Source organism: Choristoneura fumiferana, chromosome 9 (genome assembly GCF_025370935.1).
Source record: "Choristoneura fumiferana chromosome 9, NRCan_CFum_1, whole genome shotgun sequence".
Taxonomy (NCBI): domain Eukaryota; kingdom Metazoa; phylum Arthropoda; class Insecta; order Lepidoptera; family Tortricidae; genus Choristoneura; species Choristoneura fumiferana.
Window position 1 is genome coordinate 325,461 of NC_133480.1, and position 22,073 is coordinate 347,533.

A 22,073-nucleotide genomic window follows, 5' to 3' on the forward strand; every position below is an offset into this window, starting at 1 on the left:
GTACGTGCCCGTACTGATGGTGCTGCGCGCGCTGCTGCTGCAGGACCACACGGACCACCACATGCATACGCACGTTGCGGCGCATGCCGAGGGAGGTAGAGGGCGACGTTGCCAAGAGCATCATAAGGTATCGCCAATATTTGGTAGAACTATATTTTTTCTTTTACAAATATAAAATTTTACTTGCAAATGTGATGAAAACCATTGTATGTCGCATGGGCGGTACTAGAATTACGAACATCGACTCATTAAAGCCCTCAGTCTTCGACTTCGGGCTTCTAATAGACTCTCGTTCGTAATTCCTTATTTACCGCCCTTAAGACACAATGTACTATTATCGGAAGCACATCCTTTGAATGTCTTAATTAGGCCACTGTAATACGTACCATACTACTTGTATCTAAATAATTATTTACTTACCTTTTTAACACGCTTATATTATTATTAGATTCTCCTATCCTATAACCATGTATCTATGCATGTACGGAATATTTGACTGGCACTGGAACTATTCCTCCCGAGTCCTCGCGTACTTTATAAAGGACCTATTAACACTAAGAACAACGGCCGAATGTACGTTATAAAGTACGAAATGTTCATCGAGTAAATAATTCTAAGAATTTTGAAGTAATATCCAAAATCACAAAGCTAGGTCTTAAGCACTAAGTTTGTTAAAAAATGTCAGGACTCAGGACGCTAAGACGGAACAAATTAACCGTGTGTGGGCATGTTCAAATAGTCATAAGGTGCGTTTCCATCAGAGATGTGCGAGGATGTGTTCCGAGGTATATGTTTTCATTAACCAATAGAAACGCTGATTATCAGCGTCAGGAGCAGTTATGCAGGTTTTCCATTTAAGCGTGTTCTTTACTTCTTTCGACCGGATGGCTAAGTGGTTAGAGAACCTGACTACGAAGCTTGAGGTCCTGGGTTCGAATCCCGGCCGGGGCTGATATTTGTGTGAATAACACGAATGTTTGTTCTCGGGTCTTGGATGTTTAATATGTATTTAAGTATTTATTTATCTATATAAGTATGTTTATTCGTTGCCTAGTATCCATAGTACAAGCTTTGCTTAGTTTGGGACTAGGTCAATTGGTGTCAAGTGTCCCATGATATTATTATTATTTCATTGACTGTTTATATTTTTTGGAAATTAAAATCATTTCGCGAATTGTTTCTTAATCTTCAGTTTTTATTACAATTATTGTTCGGAACTAAATGTGTTCTTTCTTTCTAAGTCCAAGCTAAGCTGGTCGTTCTGTCCAAATACTTGCAATTAATTAATTCAGTGACCCGCGACCATCCAGTGAACTGTGGATCTTATTACGTATCGATATTGCTATTCTCATCGAAAATGTTTTTCAAAGTCAAAGTTAGAATATGATTCAGTACCTATAGGCTTGTTGCCTTACTTACGAATCGAAAATACAAACTGCGACATGGATGCACAGAAAAACCAGAAAAAGAGACCAGCGCTGGGAATCGAACTCAGGTCCTCAGCAATCCGTGCTGCGTGCTAATACCCCTACACCACCGATGGACAGGAATCTAGACATGATTTTTTCCTATGCATACATATCTCAGGTTGCTTATTTATGTTTCAGTTTGTATTTTCGATATGGTTTCACGGGATACCCGTAAAAGTAACAAATTTGGAGTTGAAATAAAAATACAAAAAAGACTCCAAAAATCTAATCATTACTTACGAATGTCATAAAATGTATACACCAGTGCGGAAAAGCCTCTTTTGAGAAGAATCTAAGCATATTTTTTTAAACATATAATATAACATATCTACGATCATGGTCAAGGTACATTGCACAATTTTAAACACGGTATCTCGGTTTTTTTTTGAGAACATTCTTCGCTGGAATAAAAAAAATAACACAATATACCTACTTAATAATTAACAAATGGAAAGAGAAAAATAGAAGTAAAACTAATTTACTCTAATCCCAAAAATCTATATTTACAAATATCACTCAAGTCGCTATTATCTATCTTTCTCTGTTTGAAGTTAGGGGGTTAGGAGGTTTAGGATGAGTTCACGACATAGGCGAGCCCAGCACGCGTGTCTACATTTAATACTTGTCTTAACAAAAAATACCACTATAAGTTAGAAGGCAAAATTTAAGATTTTTAAATAAAATGCGTTGCAATTGCTAGTGTACTTAAATGCGTACACTTAATAACTCCCGTATATTTGGTAACATCTATCACACATGTTCGAATGTTTGGATATAAATGAAAGTGAGACTGAGCCACAGTATAAATAAATGTTAACCTAGTAAGTGATCTTTTAGGAGCCGCGTATGTGCACTAGGGTTGAAAAATTTAATGGATTATAGGTGACAGTTTCATAGATGTTGACAGTACCCTGGGTTAGCTTAGCACTTAACTTTGTGTTATATAACTAACTAGCTTTTACCCGCAAATTAGTCCGCGATGTATTCGTTTAAATGACTAGATAAGAAGCTAAGCTAGTGATTATATCTATCAGCTCTTAAGCTGGGCACTTCAAGGCTGTTACTGAACCAGTGAGAGACATCTTTGGCTTCATATGCACATCAGGTGAGATGGGAGTCAATCACGGATCAGTTTTATGTAAAGAAAACAAGGAGAGGGTCGTGAGTTCATGCCAAGCAGGCTCGCGTCCGGAAGGAAGGCCGAAAGACGAAGCGTTGGCGCCTCCCACTAGGTGGACCGACGACATCGTAAGAATTGCGGGTAACCGGTGGATGCCAGTGGCGAGTTGTCGTTCATTGTGGCGTTCTAAGGGGAGGCCTTTGTTTAGCAGTGGACGTCTTCTGGCTGATGATGAAGGCTCGCATCTTTTTTCAGAATTTATGTGCAATTGTGCAAGTTACCTACATTTGAAATTTACCATGAGCTAATCGGTGAAGGAAAGTTTCACAAGAAAACGATGACGTAGATAATGATGACTACCTACCTAGTCATTGGGTCGTTCTAAATACTTCTTCTATTATGTAAATATAGCGCTTGCGAGCGCAAATTTGGCGGGTATGTAGATGACTTACTGTTTTTATACTATGGTCTAGCTAGATGAACGAGAATTCTCGACTGATATCTCCATTGACGAATTGAAAGTGAGATTATACAGTGGCTTATGACAGGGCGTGGGTCCTCCTGAAGGTATTTGCTTATTACATGGTTAAATTGTAGAAAAGTAGCTTTTACCCGCAGTTTTCCTTAGCAGCAAAGCACATTAACTACGTATTGTCGCAGGGAAATAATAAAATGAGTTGAATTTGCGGGTTCATTTTGTCAACTCACTGTCGTGTATTAGGGATTTTATCAAATCACTAAACAAATCTGGTGAAATGAAATTAAAATCGACTTTCCTTTTTTGGCTGATTTCGTCATTTCACTAAACAGATTCAGGGATTAGATCAAGTAGCAGAAAAACGAAACCCTTATAGGATCTCTTTGTTGTTCATAGTTGGAAAACGTTGGGACTCAGTATGATCAGCGGTTGCCAGACGCGAGAGTCATAACTATCATGTAATTATAGTTATGCAATCTATGTTAATAATGTGACAATTGATATAATTCCATCTCAATAAGCCAACATTGTTGTTCCCGACAATATTCCTGGCAGCAAGGTATGCTGGCGCTCCGCCAACCACCTCGGTTTCCTTCGCGCTACTCATTCCGCCGCATAGCGCATGCGCGGGTCAACGAACTATGCACTTCTAATTATGCGACAAACTGCAGCACATCTTCAAGATACGCCGTAGGCATTACATACAAGCTAAAGCTCTGTGAAATTCATTTAATTCGGTGAAAGACACAACACATGACACATGACACGGATCCGTGACTTTGATACAATGTAGAGATTGGCATGAATACGCGTACATACAATATCAGTCACGCCAACAAATAAAAAAAAAAAATCTTTTAGGGTACCTCCCATAGACGTAAAGTGGAAGATTTTTTTCTCGATTAACCCTATAGTGTGGGATATTGTTGGATAGGTATTTTAAAACTAGTGGGACGTTCGTTCGTTCGATTCGATTCAGTGATCTGTTTGCGAAATATTCAACTTTAAAGTGCAAATTTAAATCGAGCGCCCCCTCCCCCCTCTAAAATCAAATTCAAATTCAAAGAAATTCAAATGATTTATTCAGTAAATAGGCCGCAATGGGCACTTTTACACGTCATTTTTTAAACTACCTGCGCTTTCGGAAAGACCATTGCCAAGAAGAATGCGCCGCAAGAAACTTGGCAGAAAGTCATTTTTTCATAAAAATATAATTACAAATAAAATACTTAAAAACTATATTATACAATTAAAGAAAAAATAATAATAATAAAAATACAGGGATGTATGGGGTCCCTTAGTTACAATACTAAACACTAACTATATCTGAACTATATACGTTCAGTGGAAGTGTAGAATGCTTGCACCGTCATAAATTTTAAAATAATCTAAATTGTTGGGTGGACAAAATTCAGGATGGGTGAGTATATCAAATTACTAGATGAAAACCCGGCTTCGCTCGGGTAAAATGTAGACTCATAATAATATGTTTGAAAATTTTTTTTGCCAGTAAAGACTGTCGTACTTATCGAAAAATCTGACGTATATTCCCAGCCTTAATTATTATCACAAACACTTTAACGGCTAACCTACGTATCGGTATTTCACCAGTAGATATTTCTCCTAAATCTTATTTGCCCAAATAACTACGTAGTCCCAAAGTTCTGTCACAAATTAAAATAATGATAAAAACAAAAGTACCAATCAGTTTTTAATAAATTATATACCAATTTAAAGTACTTTAAGTACTTAAAATTATTCAAAATGACTTCCTTTGTTTTTAATACAGGCCTTAATCGGCGCAGCCAGTCGTCTATCGCAGCACGCACCATTTTCATGTCTATTTCAGCGACTGCTTTTCTTAAAGATGACTTCAGGCTCTCCAAATTTTTATGGGGTTTAGCACAGACCTTCCCCTCTAAGACCTGCCAAATTTTAAAGTCCAGAGGATTAAGGTTCGGACTGGAGGAAGGCCAATCTTCGTGTCTTATAAAGTCGATTTTTTGACGGCCAAACCAGGCTTGGTGGTCTTGGCTTTGTGTGCTGGCGCAGAATCCTGCTGGAACACAAAATTATGACCTGAAAATAGCGTGTTGGCAGATCTTTGACATGCTTATCCAAAACCGTCTCTTGGTACACTTCGCACTGATTTTGACCCCTTTTTCGCAAAAATGAACCTCAGTTGGCCCGTAATAAGATCAGAGAATACTCTTCAGAGCTCCTAGCGTACACTCTATCATTATGTTTATTGTACTTCTCTTCAATATCGAAAATCTTTTCGTCTGTAAAGAGGATATCACGGTGTCGATTTTTCGCGTACCGCTTTAACAACTTCGGGATCTTTTAAACCTTATTGTTTTTAGACGGGCATTAAGTAAGTGCCCACTCTATTTTTTGTATGCTCGCAAACTAAGATCTTCGTTTAAAACCTTTTTGACGGTTTTTCCACTGACACCCATCTGCAAAGCCATCAACTTCTGTTTTCGGACAGGATTTCTTGCTATGCGTGCCTTAATCGCTTTGATCACTGCTGGTGTTTGTACGGAGCGAGGCCGGCCAATTATTTTCTTGTCCTCAACACTGGAGACTTCATTGTACCTGTCAATCGTACGGTACACAAACCTAAGCGTTATATTTACATTTTTGAGCAACTTGAAAATGGTACTTGGCGAGTGCCCACAGCGGTGCAATGCTAAAACAGCTATTCGGTTTCTCTTTCAACGTCCACTCCATCGTGAGAAATTGCAGCGAATGACTGTTTATTGTTTTAAAATAATTGACAAACATTCAAAAATGGAATTCAATCAAATTTTCTTAAAATCATGTTTTAAATTTAAAAATAATGTGCCAGTGACAGAACTTTGGGACCGACTACGTATGTCTGTCTCATAATCAAAGAAATTAGACCTAAAGGGCCCATATAAGGTACGATCCGTCTGTACGATCGATCTGATGAAATCGACGAATCGTACCGTGTGTGGGGCCCTTAAAAGGTCACAATGGAGAACGAAATGCAAACCTGTGACACGTGATGACGTGACACTCACGCCACTTTGATGTGATGACTTTGACATGTTTACTTCGCAACGCCATTATATATACTCAGTAATTTATTCCATTTTTTATTGAAAATACTCGCTAAATCCGAATTTTCTACCTACAAGTTGTCGACTCGGAACAAACGTCAACAACTGAAGATAGTTATAGTTGAAGGTAGTTGGTGATAGTTTTGAGTTTTGATAAGATCGTTTCGTTTTACACAGTCGCATGAGTCACAGTTCTTTGTAATGGATACTTTTTTGGCGTGACGCACGCGATGTGTTGAAGGCGAGCCGTATCTAAGAGCTAGCTAGTATGAAACGGAACGTTTATTAACTACCCAAGATGGCGACTGCGGTTTGTTTGTCAGTGCCATTAGAATTTAACGAAATTCTCCATAATCCGAATTTTGCGGATATATGTTGTCGACTCGGATCGACTAATTTTTTACGCTCTTCAATTTGATGTGCATTTCGTTCGAGTCTACCGTACCCCTGGACGAAATTATTAATATAGATTACAAGGAAAATTATAACGGCTGAGATTGCTTGAGAACTATTAGTACTTTAAGAGTAAATAGCAGCCTAAGGTATAGCATACCTAAACTTGGAAGATTCCGTACACAATGTGAAATACTTAGGAAAATATTACTTCATTTTTTCGTAATGGCTACGGAACCCTATCTTGGGCGTGTCCGACACGCTCTTGGCTGGTTTTTTTAATCTAACCGACGAACTATATACCTATATATTTTTAGGAATTAAGCCTATTGCTATATATTTACTCCTTTCTTCTTCCAGTAAACAACTACTCGTACACACACACATGTCAAATTAACGTTGTCGCCCACGAGTATCGAACCATAGATCATCGTCTTCGGCCTATAGCAGTCCACTGCTGGACATAGCCTCCCCAATGGCGTACCACATATACGCCTCCACGGAAGAAATGGAGAATATATTATTAACTAGATATTATTCTGTATTATTTATTATGGCAAAACTATCATCATTGCAAAAATATTATTTCTAAATGCCTTCAAGAAAGATCATATGATGCGACAGAGCAACTTTTTGCACGGTGACACACACACACACGCACAACACACACACACACGCGCGCGCGCGCGCACACACACACACACACACACACACACACACACACACACACACACACACACACCACACACACAGGATAGATGACCTAATATGTGTACATCTACGAGGCTTATTTATTTACTTATTTGTACTCTCTATATTGATTAGTTTATTTAAAATACTGTTACTTATAATATTGTCAATAAGTAATACGTGTTAAAAATGTTGGAGGAGCGGAGCGTTCTAACACAGGCTTTTTAGCCTAAAGCGACGCCCCAGGTACTGTAAATCTACTTACTTATAAATATGAAATAAAGTTATTTTTTTTTTTTCATTTTGCCGCCCCCTCAAAATTGCCGCCGGGGGCGGACCGCCCCCTGCACCCACTACGCTACGCCACTGCCTCCCCCAATGAGCGCCATCACGCCCTGTCTTCTGCAACACGCATCCAGCTTACCAGCAGCATGTTGCAGATCGACCACACAACACTCATTCATTCAATTTCCGCTCTTCCTCAGAAACCAATACCAATAACTAGGAACTTTTTATTAAGATAAGCTAATCAGCTACGCTATCATTAATAAGTATCGATAACGAGTGTGTCATTTATTGTGTTATTTCCTACACCGACCTATTTTTAAAATAAATGCGTAACACGGGGGTTTTAAAAAGCTGGCGTCATTGAAGAAGGATTATCTTTATGATATAATAAGTGTAACCTAAAATGTACATAATATTTACTTATTTACTACTTGAAAGAAAACAAGACAAACCATTATAGTTTCATCGATAAAGTGAACTCATAAAAATAAACTATAAACAATGACTGAAAATATTTATCGCATTATTTTAATTCACTCTCGCTATTAATTGTGTCTGTACATCGATATCTGTTGTATTTATAAATAAGAGAACAAATATTATAGTAAACTAACTAACCTAACACAGTATATATGTCGGCGGCCGATCGTAAAATCCGCCAGATCATGAAATTCCTAGGCACATCATGAAAATGGCGCCATTTCATGATATGCCTAAAAGTTGGTCAGGCATATCACGATGCGCCTAAGAAACAATACGGCAGATCGATTAGAGCAACGCATTCGTCGATATTCCTAGCTTTATACCGGGCACATCGTGATATGCTGAAAAAAAAAAAAAATTAGGTACGACGAGCGAAGCGAGGAGCGGTTAGTATGAATTATGACCACGAACGATATGGCGGCGTTTCATGATATGCCTAAGAATTTCATGATCTGCCTAAACTAGCCAAATCATGAAACGGCGGCGTTTCATGATATGCCTAGGAATTTCATGATCTGCCTAAACGTCACTAGGCAAATCGTTAAACGTTGAGTTTTAAACGATATGGCGGATGTCCCTTAGCCAATTCATGAAATGGCGCCATTTCACGATATGCCTAGGAATTTCGTGATCTGGCGGATTTTACGATCGGCCGCCGACATAAATAACTAAACTGAAAAAATTGCAACTAAAAATTTAACACATTAAGTTACAAATATTAATAAAAAAGTAGGAGAAATGTGTCTGTATCTGTTTTTTCCCCAATCTTTATTGAAAAAAAAGAAAAAAATATATAAGGTAAGCAATAGGCGGCTTGTCTAAAAATATATATTTACGTTGTTACGAGTATTATGAATACATTTGATTTAAGCTTACAAGAAAACTTTGCGTTTGACTACATCAACACACCTGATGTTAAGCGAAGATGCGGACTATTTAAGATGCCCATTCACCCTAGATTTGTAGACGGCCAAATTGTAGCCATCAGGAGCCAGCAGAGCATTCCACTCCTTGACTGCCCGAATAATAAAGGACGAGCGAAAACGCTTTGTGCGAATTTTAGGGATGCTGATGCCGGGAGACGAGGCGCGAGGCGAGGCACTATAGGCTAGTGTAGATCCCGCATGGCAATCAGGGTGAAGACCGCGCCTTCTTCTGGTGGTGGTGACGGTGGTGGTAGTTCTGGTGATTTTAGGGATGCTGATGCCGCGAGACGGGCGCGAGGCGAGGCACTATAGGCTAGTGTAAATCCCGCATGGCAATAAGGGTGAAGACCGCGCCTTCTTCTGGTGGTGGTGACGGTGGTGGTGGTGACGGTGGTGGTAGTTCTGGTGATTTTCCGTGCAGTTCGCGGCCTAAAAGTGTGGGCGGTCAGAATCGTTGTTGAGTTACATTACAACGTGACCCAGTAGAGTGACTCAGTGGAACGTAAACTGCAGACTTTATGGATGAAAGAAAACTGTGATTCACTTACTTTCCGGCTAGTAGATTGGACCTGATTCATGTGTTATCGTAGGTTGGCTGCGATCCAGGAATTCTAGACCTAGTAGCGTGCTTGTGATTCTATAGTATTTTTTTTATTTTTATTTGACTGGATGGCAAACGAGCAAGTGGGTCTCCTGATGGTAAGAGATCACCACCGCCCATAAACATCTGCAACACCAGGGGTATTGCAGATGCGTTGCCAACCTAGAGGCCTAAGATGGGATACCTCAAGTGCCAGTAATTTCACCGGCTGTCTTACTCTCCACGCCGAAACACAACAGTGCAAACACTGCTGTTTCACGGCAGGATTAGCGAGCAAGATGGTGGTAGCAATCCGGGCGGACCTTGCACAAGGTCCTACCAGCTGCAAACCCCCCCTGCCTGCTGAATTGAGATTTGAACGAAAAACCATGGCTTTTTGACCCCCGATGTAAAAGTGGAGTGTTATAAGTTTGACGTCGATGTCTATCTGTCTATGGTATCGTAGTTTCAAAACAGTTCGACGGTTTTAATGCGATTTTTTTACGTGAATGCGAAATTTCCTTAGCCTGACTCTTAGCTATGTTTGATAAAAATACATGAGCCGTTTTTGAGATATTCAGGTTTGAAATGACAAGTTTCGGGGGTTTCGTCAACTTGTCGAAGTTAGTTTGATTAGGCTAATAAAAAATTACAGACACTACATAGGAATTCCACCTCCTGAATCCTTTTCTTTCTCTCCACGATATCTAGACATGAGGGATAAATAAAGCCACTGTGACAAAGTCACCGTGACTCACCGTCAAAAGGTGTCACTGTGACTTTTCACAGAAAGAAAGAAAGAAAGAAGACATTTATTCACTAACACAGAAGACACACATATACAGCAAAATTAACACAAATAAAATAAAATAAAAATTACAGAAAAACACATGAAAATAGTAAATACAATACAATATACACAATGTTGTGTGTCCCCGCGAAAGTGAAACGGTCGCTGACTCAGCATTATGCTGAAGCGTTAAACGCCTGCAGCGCTGATTTTCTGCCAGAACCGTCTGAAGAACAACGTTACAAAATCACATACGTTCCTACTGTTCCTAGCGCCTAGCGCAGTCTCTGTTACTCAAATTACGACGCTGTGGAGTGCTGTGACTGTTAACGGTGTGACAAGAACACGGTCATAAGCACCGCGACAATATCATATGGTGATATGAGTAACAGGCGTGACATAGTCACGTTGAAATAACATTGTGACAAAAAAACGTTCATTACAGGACCGTGACGTGTCACAAATATCATGCAGTGACACGAGTAACAGGCGTGACAAAGTCACGATGACTTTTCACTGTGACTTTTTTGGAACGGGATCGTCAGTCACTGATATCAAAATGTAACGCTTTTCCCCATGTCTAGATATCATTGCCAATATAATCTACAACGTGCTAACAATTGAAAACAACGAACCCATAACACTATAAAATAATTACACAATCCCGCACGATATTTTTAAAAGAGATACAAAACAATCGAGTTTTCTCGCCATCTTCCCAGGCTTTTCTAATCGATTACAATAGGAAAATCGTCGCGTCGCCGCCGCGCGCGCATACCTCTCGCGAAGATGAGCGTGCGGTTGGATATGTCACATTTTTATTTTATTTGTTTTTATGACTTAAAGGTGCTTAAAGGAAGCTATCAGGTCTTTCCATTTGATCGACTTAGATCTGGAAGCTCACGACATTGGCGTGCATTGGATCGATTCCAGAGTAGGCAGTTGGTAGTTTGTGTCACCAGCACTAGTGCTTGCTACTCAATGCACGCTATGACTAGAGTTTGGCTAATGTGAGCTCAACCCAACTATTATTTGAGTGGCAACATTATTCAAATATCATGGACTAACAGACCAAAGAGAGTACAAACAATCCAAAATATCGCAATTACATACATTAAAAGTACCAGTTGGTCATTCAAAATGTTACGCTGTGTACCTGTTAGTCAAAAGTTGGTACTAAGTTAGCAGGAATCGAAATGCCGGACACAGTTACTTAATTATTTATTTATTTATTTATTTATTTATTTCATTGTAAAGTCATGTACATATTTGTGAGAGGTGTTACATATGGTATTATTATTAGTTAGTCCATGACGCCCTGCAAGGGCACACAATAGTTACAATTATGAAGCTAATGGTATTAAATCAATTACTTATTACAATGTCGAAAAATTATAGTGAAATGTTAATGTCAAATTTCTGTTCATGCACTGTAGGTTTTATTTTAATTTCTACCCATAACATAAAATGTACAAAACTATATACTTCAATGTACCTATTTGCTTGTAATAACTAGGTACGGATAATATAATAGATGGTTACTATAAAAGGTGGAAAAATCTCTGACACTAAAAATGTTGTGGTGTTGTTATAAAACGTTGTTTCGTTCCAAAACCGTTTAGGTTTTTGTACCTGAGAACTTGTTAGGAAAGGGCCCGCATTTAAAATTACGCCCATTCTTTTTTGCTTAAAAGTCATCAATGGAGTTCCATTCATAATGGCTTCTATGTGTATTGTCCTTTTGAAAGAATTTCACACTTAAATACATTCTTCTAGTAAAGAATACGTACTTACGTATATATGCTTAATTAGTAATGATTCAATGGTGATTAAATCTCTTTGAAAATTTATTTCTATACTTGCTATACTTACGGGTATTTAACGTTAATTTAAAATAACAATGATTCAGACGTAGTCAGCAAATAGCATATGCGTTAAGTAGCAATGCGCTGGCATAGTTTGTAGAACTGATGGCTGATAGGCTGTAAGGATGTGGAAGGACCAATCTGTGTTGGCAGGACTCCGTAAAGTGGACGGACCAGGCCAGATGGTAAAGATAGTGGGAAGCCATGGGATGTAGATAACACAAAACGTGGAGATCTTTAAGGAAGGTCTGTGACCAGCAAACGGATTTTGGCTTAAGATAATTACGATCAAAGTTTTATTTTCGCGATATAGTCAATCCACCTTAAGGAGAGGCCTGATAAAGTTTCGTCTTCCGGTGCGTGGTCGCCACTCGCGGACTTTTCTTCTCCAACGGGTGGTAATTTTCAAATGCACCTGATTTCACACATGAAATTCCAAAAATTCAGAGGTTCGAGCTCGGATTTGAGCCCATGATGATAAATGCGAGGTCATCTTGCATTTATCTATAATAATGAATGGGAACGTTGGGAGAGGAAGGCCTAGACGAACGTACCACGATCAAATCGGGGACGTTCTGAAGAAAGGTCGGGTCAGGAGTACTCTAAACCGACGTGCATGCATGAAAAGATTGATGTAGAAGAAACGAGAGTTGTATGCCAGAATCGTAGCAAGTGGAAGGATGTAGTCTTTGCCTACCCCGTTGGGAAAGAGGCGTGATTTTATGTATGTATGTATGTATGTAATGATACTAACACACATAGTCAATATCGATCAAAAACATTAGGATGTTATGACGAATTATCGCATCTAGAATTATGTTGCATCTTTTCAACCGTTATGAGTCTATGAGAAAATTATTTCATAGGATTATACTGCTCATTCTTTGACAAGTAACGTAAGGGAAAATCAGCTGTGAACATGTTTTTACAGCCGTTACAGCGAGATTAGTTACAACGTGTAATTAAATTGCGCAAGATATGTAAGATCATGCAATGGAAGTTCCGCTGTTTGTACTTTTAAAAGGGAGTTGCGATGTGTAAGTACGTACCTAGGTACACTATGAAACGGAATCGGGTGTCAGGGTGGAACCTTTTCATTATTTAGGAATGAATGGGATGTCAACATGACTTTAGTGACACAATGGTTCCACCCTGGTACAGTCAGCACCAAAAATATACCTATGTTTGAAGTGCCAAATAATAATATGTAGACAGGACTTTATTGCCTGAATATTAAGGTCGTGTATACATATTTTTTCACTTTGGCTGTATTAATATCTTTGTTGCTGACTGTACGTGATTCAGTACTCATAGAGCTTATGGGAACGGAAGCAATACCATGCCCTCGGTACCGCTCTGCTTTCAGAGCATGACATGAGTTCGTGTGAGCTAACTTTGGGGGCGGCAGACGTGAACTTGCCTTCGAAATCCAAAAAAGCTTAATGGTTAGTTGACCTGAAATGTATATTTCAGAACTAAATTATTGTTATTATTATTTTAAAATTTATGACGGTGGAAGCATTCTACACTTCCACTGAACGTAGATATAGTTTAGATATAAGTAGTAAGTGTTTAGTATTGTAACTAAGGGACCCATACATCCTGTATTTTATTATTATTATTTTTTGTATTTTTTTTTTAATGTATAATATAGTTTTTAAGTAGTTATTTTATTTGTAATTATATTATTATGAAAAAATGACTTTCTGCCAAGATTCTTGCGGCGCATTCTTCTTGGCAATGATGGTCTTTCCGAAAGCGCTGGTAGTTTAAAAATGACGTGTAAAAGTGCCCATTGCGGCCTATTTACTGAATAAATCATTTGAATTTGATTTTTTTTTGAGTAACTGTTGATTACTAGGACGTTAAAAACAAACTAAAAAATTTTAATAAACCTACTCGCTTTTACATTTATAATATTCATTAATAAGGATATTAAGTTCTACTTAATAAACTTTACTTAAACTAATCCTTTTTTAATGACATTTAACTATTTTAAGAAAGTTTATGAATGTTATTACTCCTCTAATTGTAGTACAGTAAACAAAACAAAACATCATTTACATCAGTTGTTTTTAATAAAAATAATATGAAGGGGACATTAGCGATAACTACCATATCTCTCCAAGGACTCCTAACCCGTGCAATGCCACCAAATGGAGTTAAGCAAAAAAGACCATTAAGATACATCTCCCGAATGGCACTTGCCAAGGTCAGTGCCGCCGGCGCATTGTCAGGGTTGAAATTTATCAAAAACGGCCATAGTTTAAACATGTAAAGTAAAGAAGATCTTATCAAAAACATAAATGCGACATGAGAGCCAAGTTTAATATGAAGAATATCCGTCGTTGTTGACTTCAGCAGCAGTCACCTGCACCGACAAAAAAATTGAGAACTTTTTTCAAAATGAATAATTTAATTTATAAAAAATCTCTAAAAATAACTTGAACACTAACGAATTAAGAAAAAGGTAAGTAAGTATAATAATTAAATTAAACGAGGAAAACATATTTGTGTACATAATATTATGAGTTATTTTATTCTTGCTAATAAACGCAATGACTAGGTACTTAAAGGTCAAAAAACAATGAATCACGAAATAAGATCCTTATTATTAAATCTTGACCTATTTAATCATTCCAATAATTACACAGTGCTAATAATGGGTTTAATTATTATATTAGTAATTACATGCATTAGTAATTAGAAGATTATTAATTATATTTTTTATCTAGTTAATTACTTAATAATTTAAGTTGGACTATGCGGGACATGTCCGCGCGATGCATCCGGATCGCTGGGCCAAAATCTCTACCAATGAGGGCTATCGTTTTTTGTCTCACTAGATGGCGCACTGTTGCGTGAGGTTTTTAAGTATGCCTTTCAAAGTTTGTTATTACGGGCGTGAAAACAAAGTTTAGATTAAAATCATATTTAATACACCTTAAACCGTACCATAAAAATATCGAGCATGCCACAGTGTTGCATAGTCCCCGTTTTGTTCGGAAAAACTGGAGGACAAAGGTTTCTGAAAGACAAAACTGTCTCAAAACACAGACATTCATTGCCCCGGAACGCATATTTGTCATAATTAATTTCAGATATTGCAAAATATTCACAAAATTATTCTAATTATAAATAAACCCGCGTAGCTCACCCAAAAACTATGAGATTTGACATTTCGGAGACCTCACGCTACACTAGCGCCTCTAGTGGCGAATTCATTCGCGATAGCCCTCATTGGGTTCTATGCGACGGGCACTGGAACAGTAGGGCTAGGGCTACTACGAATTTTGAAAATCGAAGGTCGTATAGTACCGTCCCGCGGACGCTATAATTATAAGGAGAAAATCCTTTGCCCAGTGGAACCCAATATATTTTTTTAAGCCTATGTAGTGTCCGACTGCTTGGTAAAAGCCTCAGTCCTGAACTTTACAACTCCCGTTCTGACGCTATGTCAGGCCAGTCTTTTGCCTACGTGTCTAGATTATCCCGCCATCTCCTTCTCGGTCTGCCTCGACGTCGCTGGCCGTTCTCCGGCACCCACCAAGTAACTACCTATGTGAGCCCACCTTTGGGGATGCGACAGACATGTCCAGCCCAGTCTCATGCTATAAAAAAAATAGTGTGAATTTTAGTAGGTTTAAAAATTATCTGCTAACCCTGAACGATTGCTACGGCCAGCCCTGATCTGCGCGCACGCACGCAGCAGCCAGCGCCGGCGTTGTCAGTCTGCCCGCGACCGCTGCGCTCGCCGCACGCTTTTCGGCAACCGAACAGTCGCGATCGAAACAGTGACAGTGCTATTCGAAATATTTTTGACTGTGACTCGGACCAGCGGGATTCTTTTTTTTTTTAAGGTGGGTTTTATTTTGAGTGTTTTTTTTTTATTTTTGTAAAACGGTTCTGGTTGGTTTTGAATTACAATTTTAGCAATTTTCATCAGTATGTACTATGATTTAATTGTTAATCTATATGAAAAAAAAAATAGGCATGCATATCCTGAGATAATGTTATTTATTGTTTAAAGAGGCACGTTGTTTTTTGTATACTCCCTAAATAAGTACCTACACTGGATAAATCAAAATAGAAAACAAATCCTTTAAAAAGAATACAGAATATAATACATATACCTATTCTACAGTAGAAGCTTAATTATAAGAGGGTACTGCCGTCTTTTTCAATTACTTAATTAGTTCAATCGACTGGAATCGCACAGTGGTTCAGCTAAGGGCAAAAAAAAACATAATGATAAAAGGCAATAAATTTATCATCAATGATTAAAATCGATATAAGACATTGTATTGATATGATTGACGTCACGAAATTAATCTTTTTAATCTACTGTGGACTTCAATTGGCACTTTATGGTATTTACAATTTATTGATTAGACTTAATAATAGATTAATTGTAATACGAATGAGCTAGAAGCCATTTGAAGTCTTTTGTTATAAAAAAAGTACAAAATTATTCGTAATATTTTATCCACTTAAATAGCAATCGTACATACAGACAAATACTTGTAAAAATATTAAAAAAACAGCTTAAATCTGCGCAATACATAAAGTTCATAAGGTATACTAATATGTATGTTTTAATAAAGCGCATTGAATGATGTGTTGTGTACCTATATGGCAATACAATTTATGTCATAAGCACTGAGTTATATTCTAACAACAAGGTATTTCCTGTTAAACCGTTTTAATCTGATAAACTGTTAGATAAACAATAAGCCGTTGTTTTAAGGTAAAATAAAGTAAGAATATTACAAATAAATCATAGATTATAACGACACTATGATAAAACTAGGATTTCTTAATTAATTAATCAAAATTGACTACAAGGGCACTTTTAACGTTGTACATTCAACTTCTGACATTAGTAGGTGCGATTAAACGATTAAATTTACAATAAATACCATTGTATCAAATCCAAACTATTATGAACATGAAACTACCAAATCTAAACTAAATGAAAATATAAGACCGCAAGTGTTTATGTTCGCAGCAGAACTGGATATTGTAACAATAAACATGGGCTACACAAAGTCACTGGCACTCCTATTTTTTGCTCGTAGCCCTTCAAATTGAATCATGACCCATGGTGGAACCTTTAAATAATCAATTTCACTATGATTTCCTTGACAAAAGTATGAGATGTCAACATGACATTAGTAGTGCAAAGGTTGCACCCTGGGTCATGATTAAATTTGTTCGACTGTACAGTCGAAGCATTTGATTCCTGACCCACCGTAGAACGTTCTTACAGTAAGTGTCATAATAAATTCCCTTATCAAGCAATGCGATGTCACTATGACTTTTTCTACGAAAAGGTTCCACAGTGGGTCACAATTCAGTTGGGTCGAGTGCACTCGTACTTGACAGTTAACCTAAAATTAAAAAATGAAAAGATGCTTATCGCAGTGGCTGACGATGCCCGTCAGTTTTAAACGAAAACAAAAAACTTTCCTCCTGATACCAATTTGATGAATAAAACATTATTTAATTTTGCAAAAACCCTCATTCTTTGAAATGAATTTTTATCGGAACAAATGGGCCTCGATATTTTCTAAATGGTGTCCCACGAGTCATTTAATTTGCTGTTGATTGCCTCCAACAAAAAATATGTGATTGGTATGTAAACTACCAAAAACCAAGTGGTAATTATTGTGTTCAATTTACTTTTCATAGTTATTATAAAGAATTTAGTTAGTTATTTTAGTTATTTAACTTTGTTTATTTACTTGTTTGGTTTGCGTCTTAAAAATACAAAAAAAAATCTTCAGTATTGGATGTTTAATATGTACACAAATATGTTTATCCGTTGCCTAGTTTTATTCTCACTTTGATTACGAACTGTACTCACTAGTCGCTAGACGGGCGGCTGCAATTCTTGATACATTAAGTTAGATTTTGAAACTTTGAGGACAACGAGTGGGACTAACAGACAATGATATAAATATTATGTCATGATTTTGAAATACTTGCACTAAAACTACCGTGAGACTCGCTCATATTTAATTAAATAAACCAAGATAACTGACGTCTAAAATCGAGTTTGGCTACCGCAACATACGTCTTATACTCATTATACTTAGGTCAAGTGGTGTCATAGGACTGATTTTTTTGTAACTAAATATATTTTTAGTGCAGAACTATCTTAAAGTCATAGCGAACCATATGTTTTCCATGTTAAACGCAGAAGCTAAACCAGTGAATATGAGACACGCCTTCGAACGACATAAGTATGCGGCGTCTAAAACTGGACTCCCATTAGTGGATTTATAATTAAACAGGGTATCCCACGGGAAGTGTTATTAAGTTTAAACTATTCCGGGATAAAAATGTAAAATATGAAGAAGGTTTCTTTTAGTTTTGTAGAAAAATTACATATTTTGTGAATTATAATGTTTTAAGTTACGCGTCGGCAAATGAATGTTATATTCACAAACGTCGAAGTAGATCTTAAATCTTTTTGAAAATGTTTTCAAAATGAAGAATCAGTGCTAATATAAGACCAAATTTTAATGAACGTCTCTGAGCGTAGACTTATGTTTTTTTCTCACTAAGAAACGATTATTTGTAACAAAAATATGTTATTATCATGCAATATTAGGTAGTATTTAATTTTCACAATATTATAATTGTAGCCAAGATCACTTGACTTCCTTTTAAGAAAAAAGCTGTAACTAAAAGTCTATGACTAATCAAATATACGTCTAGTAACCTTCTGTACTCTGACAAATCTAAATTAATCTAAATAAGTTTTTAAACTAATTTAAATAATCCATTGAGCTTCACAAAGGAAATAAAAGGGTCACGATATCTAATTTAATTTGGAGGTTATTTATATTTTAATTTAATGTCTTTTAAGGGTCACAAAAAATAAATTACGACACAGTTTTGACAGTAATCTAAAAAACGATGTATGTGTGTCTCATTTGAACTGTATGGTTAAATTATTATTAGATATTTGTAACTGTTTGTTTCTTGGTCCAAACAGCAGACAAATATTAAATAATTTTAATACATTAATGAAAACTAAACGTGACTTTGAGGAAACATTATTATATATCTGTATTGACGTGCATTGGAAAATTACAATAGATCATCGCATACAAAATACTTCATATAGGTTATTTCGTGGTTTTTTTTTCATTCTAAAAAATGACATTTCGTGTTTATGACGTCAAGATAATAAAATAACATAATTTACATTTTTGACTCAAAATTGTTAGTAGAACATCCACTGTGCATTTTTGAATCATGTTTCAATATACTAAAATGACAGCTGTTATGCATATATGGGTTAGGTATTATTCTATCGCCTAGTGCGTCACTTTTCTATTGGATGCGCTAAAAAGAGATGCAGTTACTTATTCACAGAAACTAGTTACTCGGCGAAGGGAACAGTGTCATGACGTCCTGAATTATTTATTCGACATAGTTTTGCCACCATATAAGTCTATTATTCATATCATAACTAAGCTAAAAGGAAATAAAGGTACTTACCTAATTTACGTTTTTGGCAAAATGCCATGTTATTGTTTTTCTTGAAGCTAAGTATACAAATTGTTTAACCACGCAAATGCGTGTGCCATAGGCAAATTTTTACCACACTGTGGTTTTGATAGGGATAGAAATAGACTAAAAAAACGCTAGCACAAACTCAATTATAAAAACATCCAATATTTGGATGAACCTTGCATAGGTATTTCATGATACGGCCGTTTAAAACATACTATACAAACAAACCTACTTAAAAATTACATGTAGCCCTCGATATTCGATTTTTATTCACGCTTCACCGCTTTTTATCGATAATTGAAACCTATCGAGAAAATTCACTATTACGACATAAATTACTCAAAATTACTTCATTATATTGTTCATTATTTCATTCATTCAGTAAATAACGCCACTATTCAAAATTAAACAGAAACTGACAACATCGAATCTGTCATTCTACTGCATTGAATTAATTGTTGAAGTATATACTTGAGATGTCGTAGTTGTAATACCCAATTAATTTTATAAATACAATGTTGTTAGTCAGTTTGTTTGTTTGTTATGTCTAACCGCTGAATCGATTTAGATGAAATCTGGTCCCCATAGTTTTTATCCCGGAAAATTGCATAGCTTGCGGGATAGCGATAAACGACTTCTACGCAGATGTAGTCGCGTGCAACAGGCTAGTCCCGCTAATACTATAAATGTGAATGTTTGTACGTCTATTTGTTTGTTACTTCATCACGTCTGAACCATTGAACCGATTTAGATGAAATTCGGTATGTTTATCAGCAGATCTAAGTCCCGGAGAAGGTCATGGGATAGCTTTGAATAGTATAGTTTCCACGGGATAAACGAATTCTATAAATAAAAATGAATCGTAAAATGTGTTGCTAAGTGCAAAACTCGGGAACAGCTGGATCGATTTCGCTAATTCTTTTTTTGTTGTGTTCGTTATTGTTAGGAGAAGGTTTTTATCGAAGGAAATATAAAAAAAACAACAGGGGCGAAGCCGGGTGCAACAGCTAGTTTCAAATAAAATACAATCAATTAGGCTATCACACTGGCAGTGATAGCAAGCATAGTATTTCTCCGAATCACATCTGTTTACCCATCGTGAATATCGTTATGATGAATACTGTTCTAAATTAAGTATAGCAGGCTCATTTTATTGCGAACAATCGTTTTGACTAACCTTCGGAAACATTTGTCGAAAGTGACTGCTCCAAAAGATGGGCCTTCGTCTTGTTTGCTATTTGCTTTTCATACGCATTTAGACAAGATGATATGTAAAAAAAAAAAATAAATTCTGTAACCCTTGAAGTACCGCATTAGAAAGGAGATAAATATTAAAAATATATGATTTTTAATAGATTATTTGATTGATTTCGGTGTTACTTTTGCAGTGACATATATTTCAAATAACCGGGCTTTTTTGTACTTCGTTTTTGTTCAATTTTTTTGATGTAATGAATTATAAATTGGCAAATTATTTATTTTATATAAAACTTTACTGTAATAACTTTATTTATTTCTGAATTATAACCTACACTATATAGATTAGCATAATCATTAAACCATTTCGTTCATACAATTTAAGTCTAACAAATGAATGAAGAATTAGATATGGAATTTTCAATTTCTGTAGGAATAAGTCAAACAATGTTCTTGGTGCATAAATTACGGAATTTGCATTTGTCGATAAGCTTATTTATAGGTAGATTTTACGGCTTCGATAAACTCTTGCGCGGTAGCGATGTGATAAGATGAGAGAAATTCTTGTTCGTTGAATTTCTTATGAATGATGTTTTTGCCGGCCTGACTTCCTGCGGACTATAGGAACAGTATTTTTAACATACTCTAAAAGGTTCTCTGTTTGTTATAAAACCTCTTATTACGCAATTTATCTCAAATTTATCTATCTTATCTCTTTTTGATAAATGAATGCATCAAAACATTTCAAAGGTGAAGGCAACTGAACCTTTCCGATATTATCTTCTTCCAGCTTCTCCATCCGAAGACTGCTTTTCCTGATTAATGGTTGTACGACTCTTTCATCCATTAGTATCATCAAAACAAAATAGATGGTTCCTGTTTGTTGATATCTGACCTACGTCAAGTCTCTCGTTTTATAATCTTCACTGAAGAAGCTACTTAAATTTGCCTTGTGTTAAGTTAAACGTTGTAATGAAATATTACTCAATCTTGCTTCGAGCAATTACGAAGGCCAAAACAACCGCCGATTCTCAATGATTCCACTTAGAATTGTCGAGTCAATGTCTCATTTATAATGCAAGACGAATTTTTTGTAACTTTTAACTAAATTAGCAGCGTGATTGGGCTTGTTGTTGTGTCTTTTTATGTCCATAGCTAAGCTCGTTCGATTCGCTGAATTT

At 36.6% G+C, this 22,073-nt stretch overlaps 1 protein-coding gene across 2 annotated transcripts in view; it reads left to right on the plus strand.

The window, feature by feature from the left end:
• Positions 1–22,073, plus strand: part of pigs (GAS2-like protein pickled eggs) — a 252,245-nt gene that overhangs the window by 113,966 nt on the left and 116,206 nt on the right. The window contains exon 1 of one of the 2 annotated variants that reach the window (XM_074091761.1): positions 15,878–16,028. The exons of the other annotated variant lie outside the window; for it this stretch is intronic. The gene's annotated coding sequence lies outside the window, so the exon portion shown is untranslated. Of the gene's footprint in view, positions 1–15,877; positions 16,029–22,073 lie in introns of those variants that run through there. 2 annotated transcript variants of the gene reach the window in all.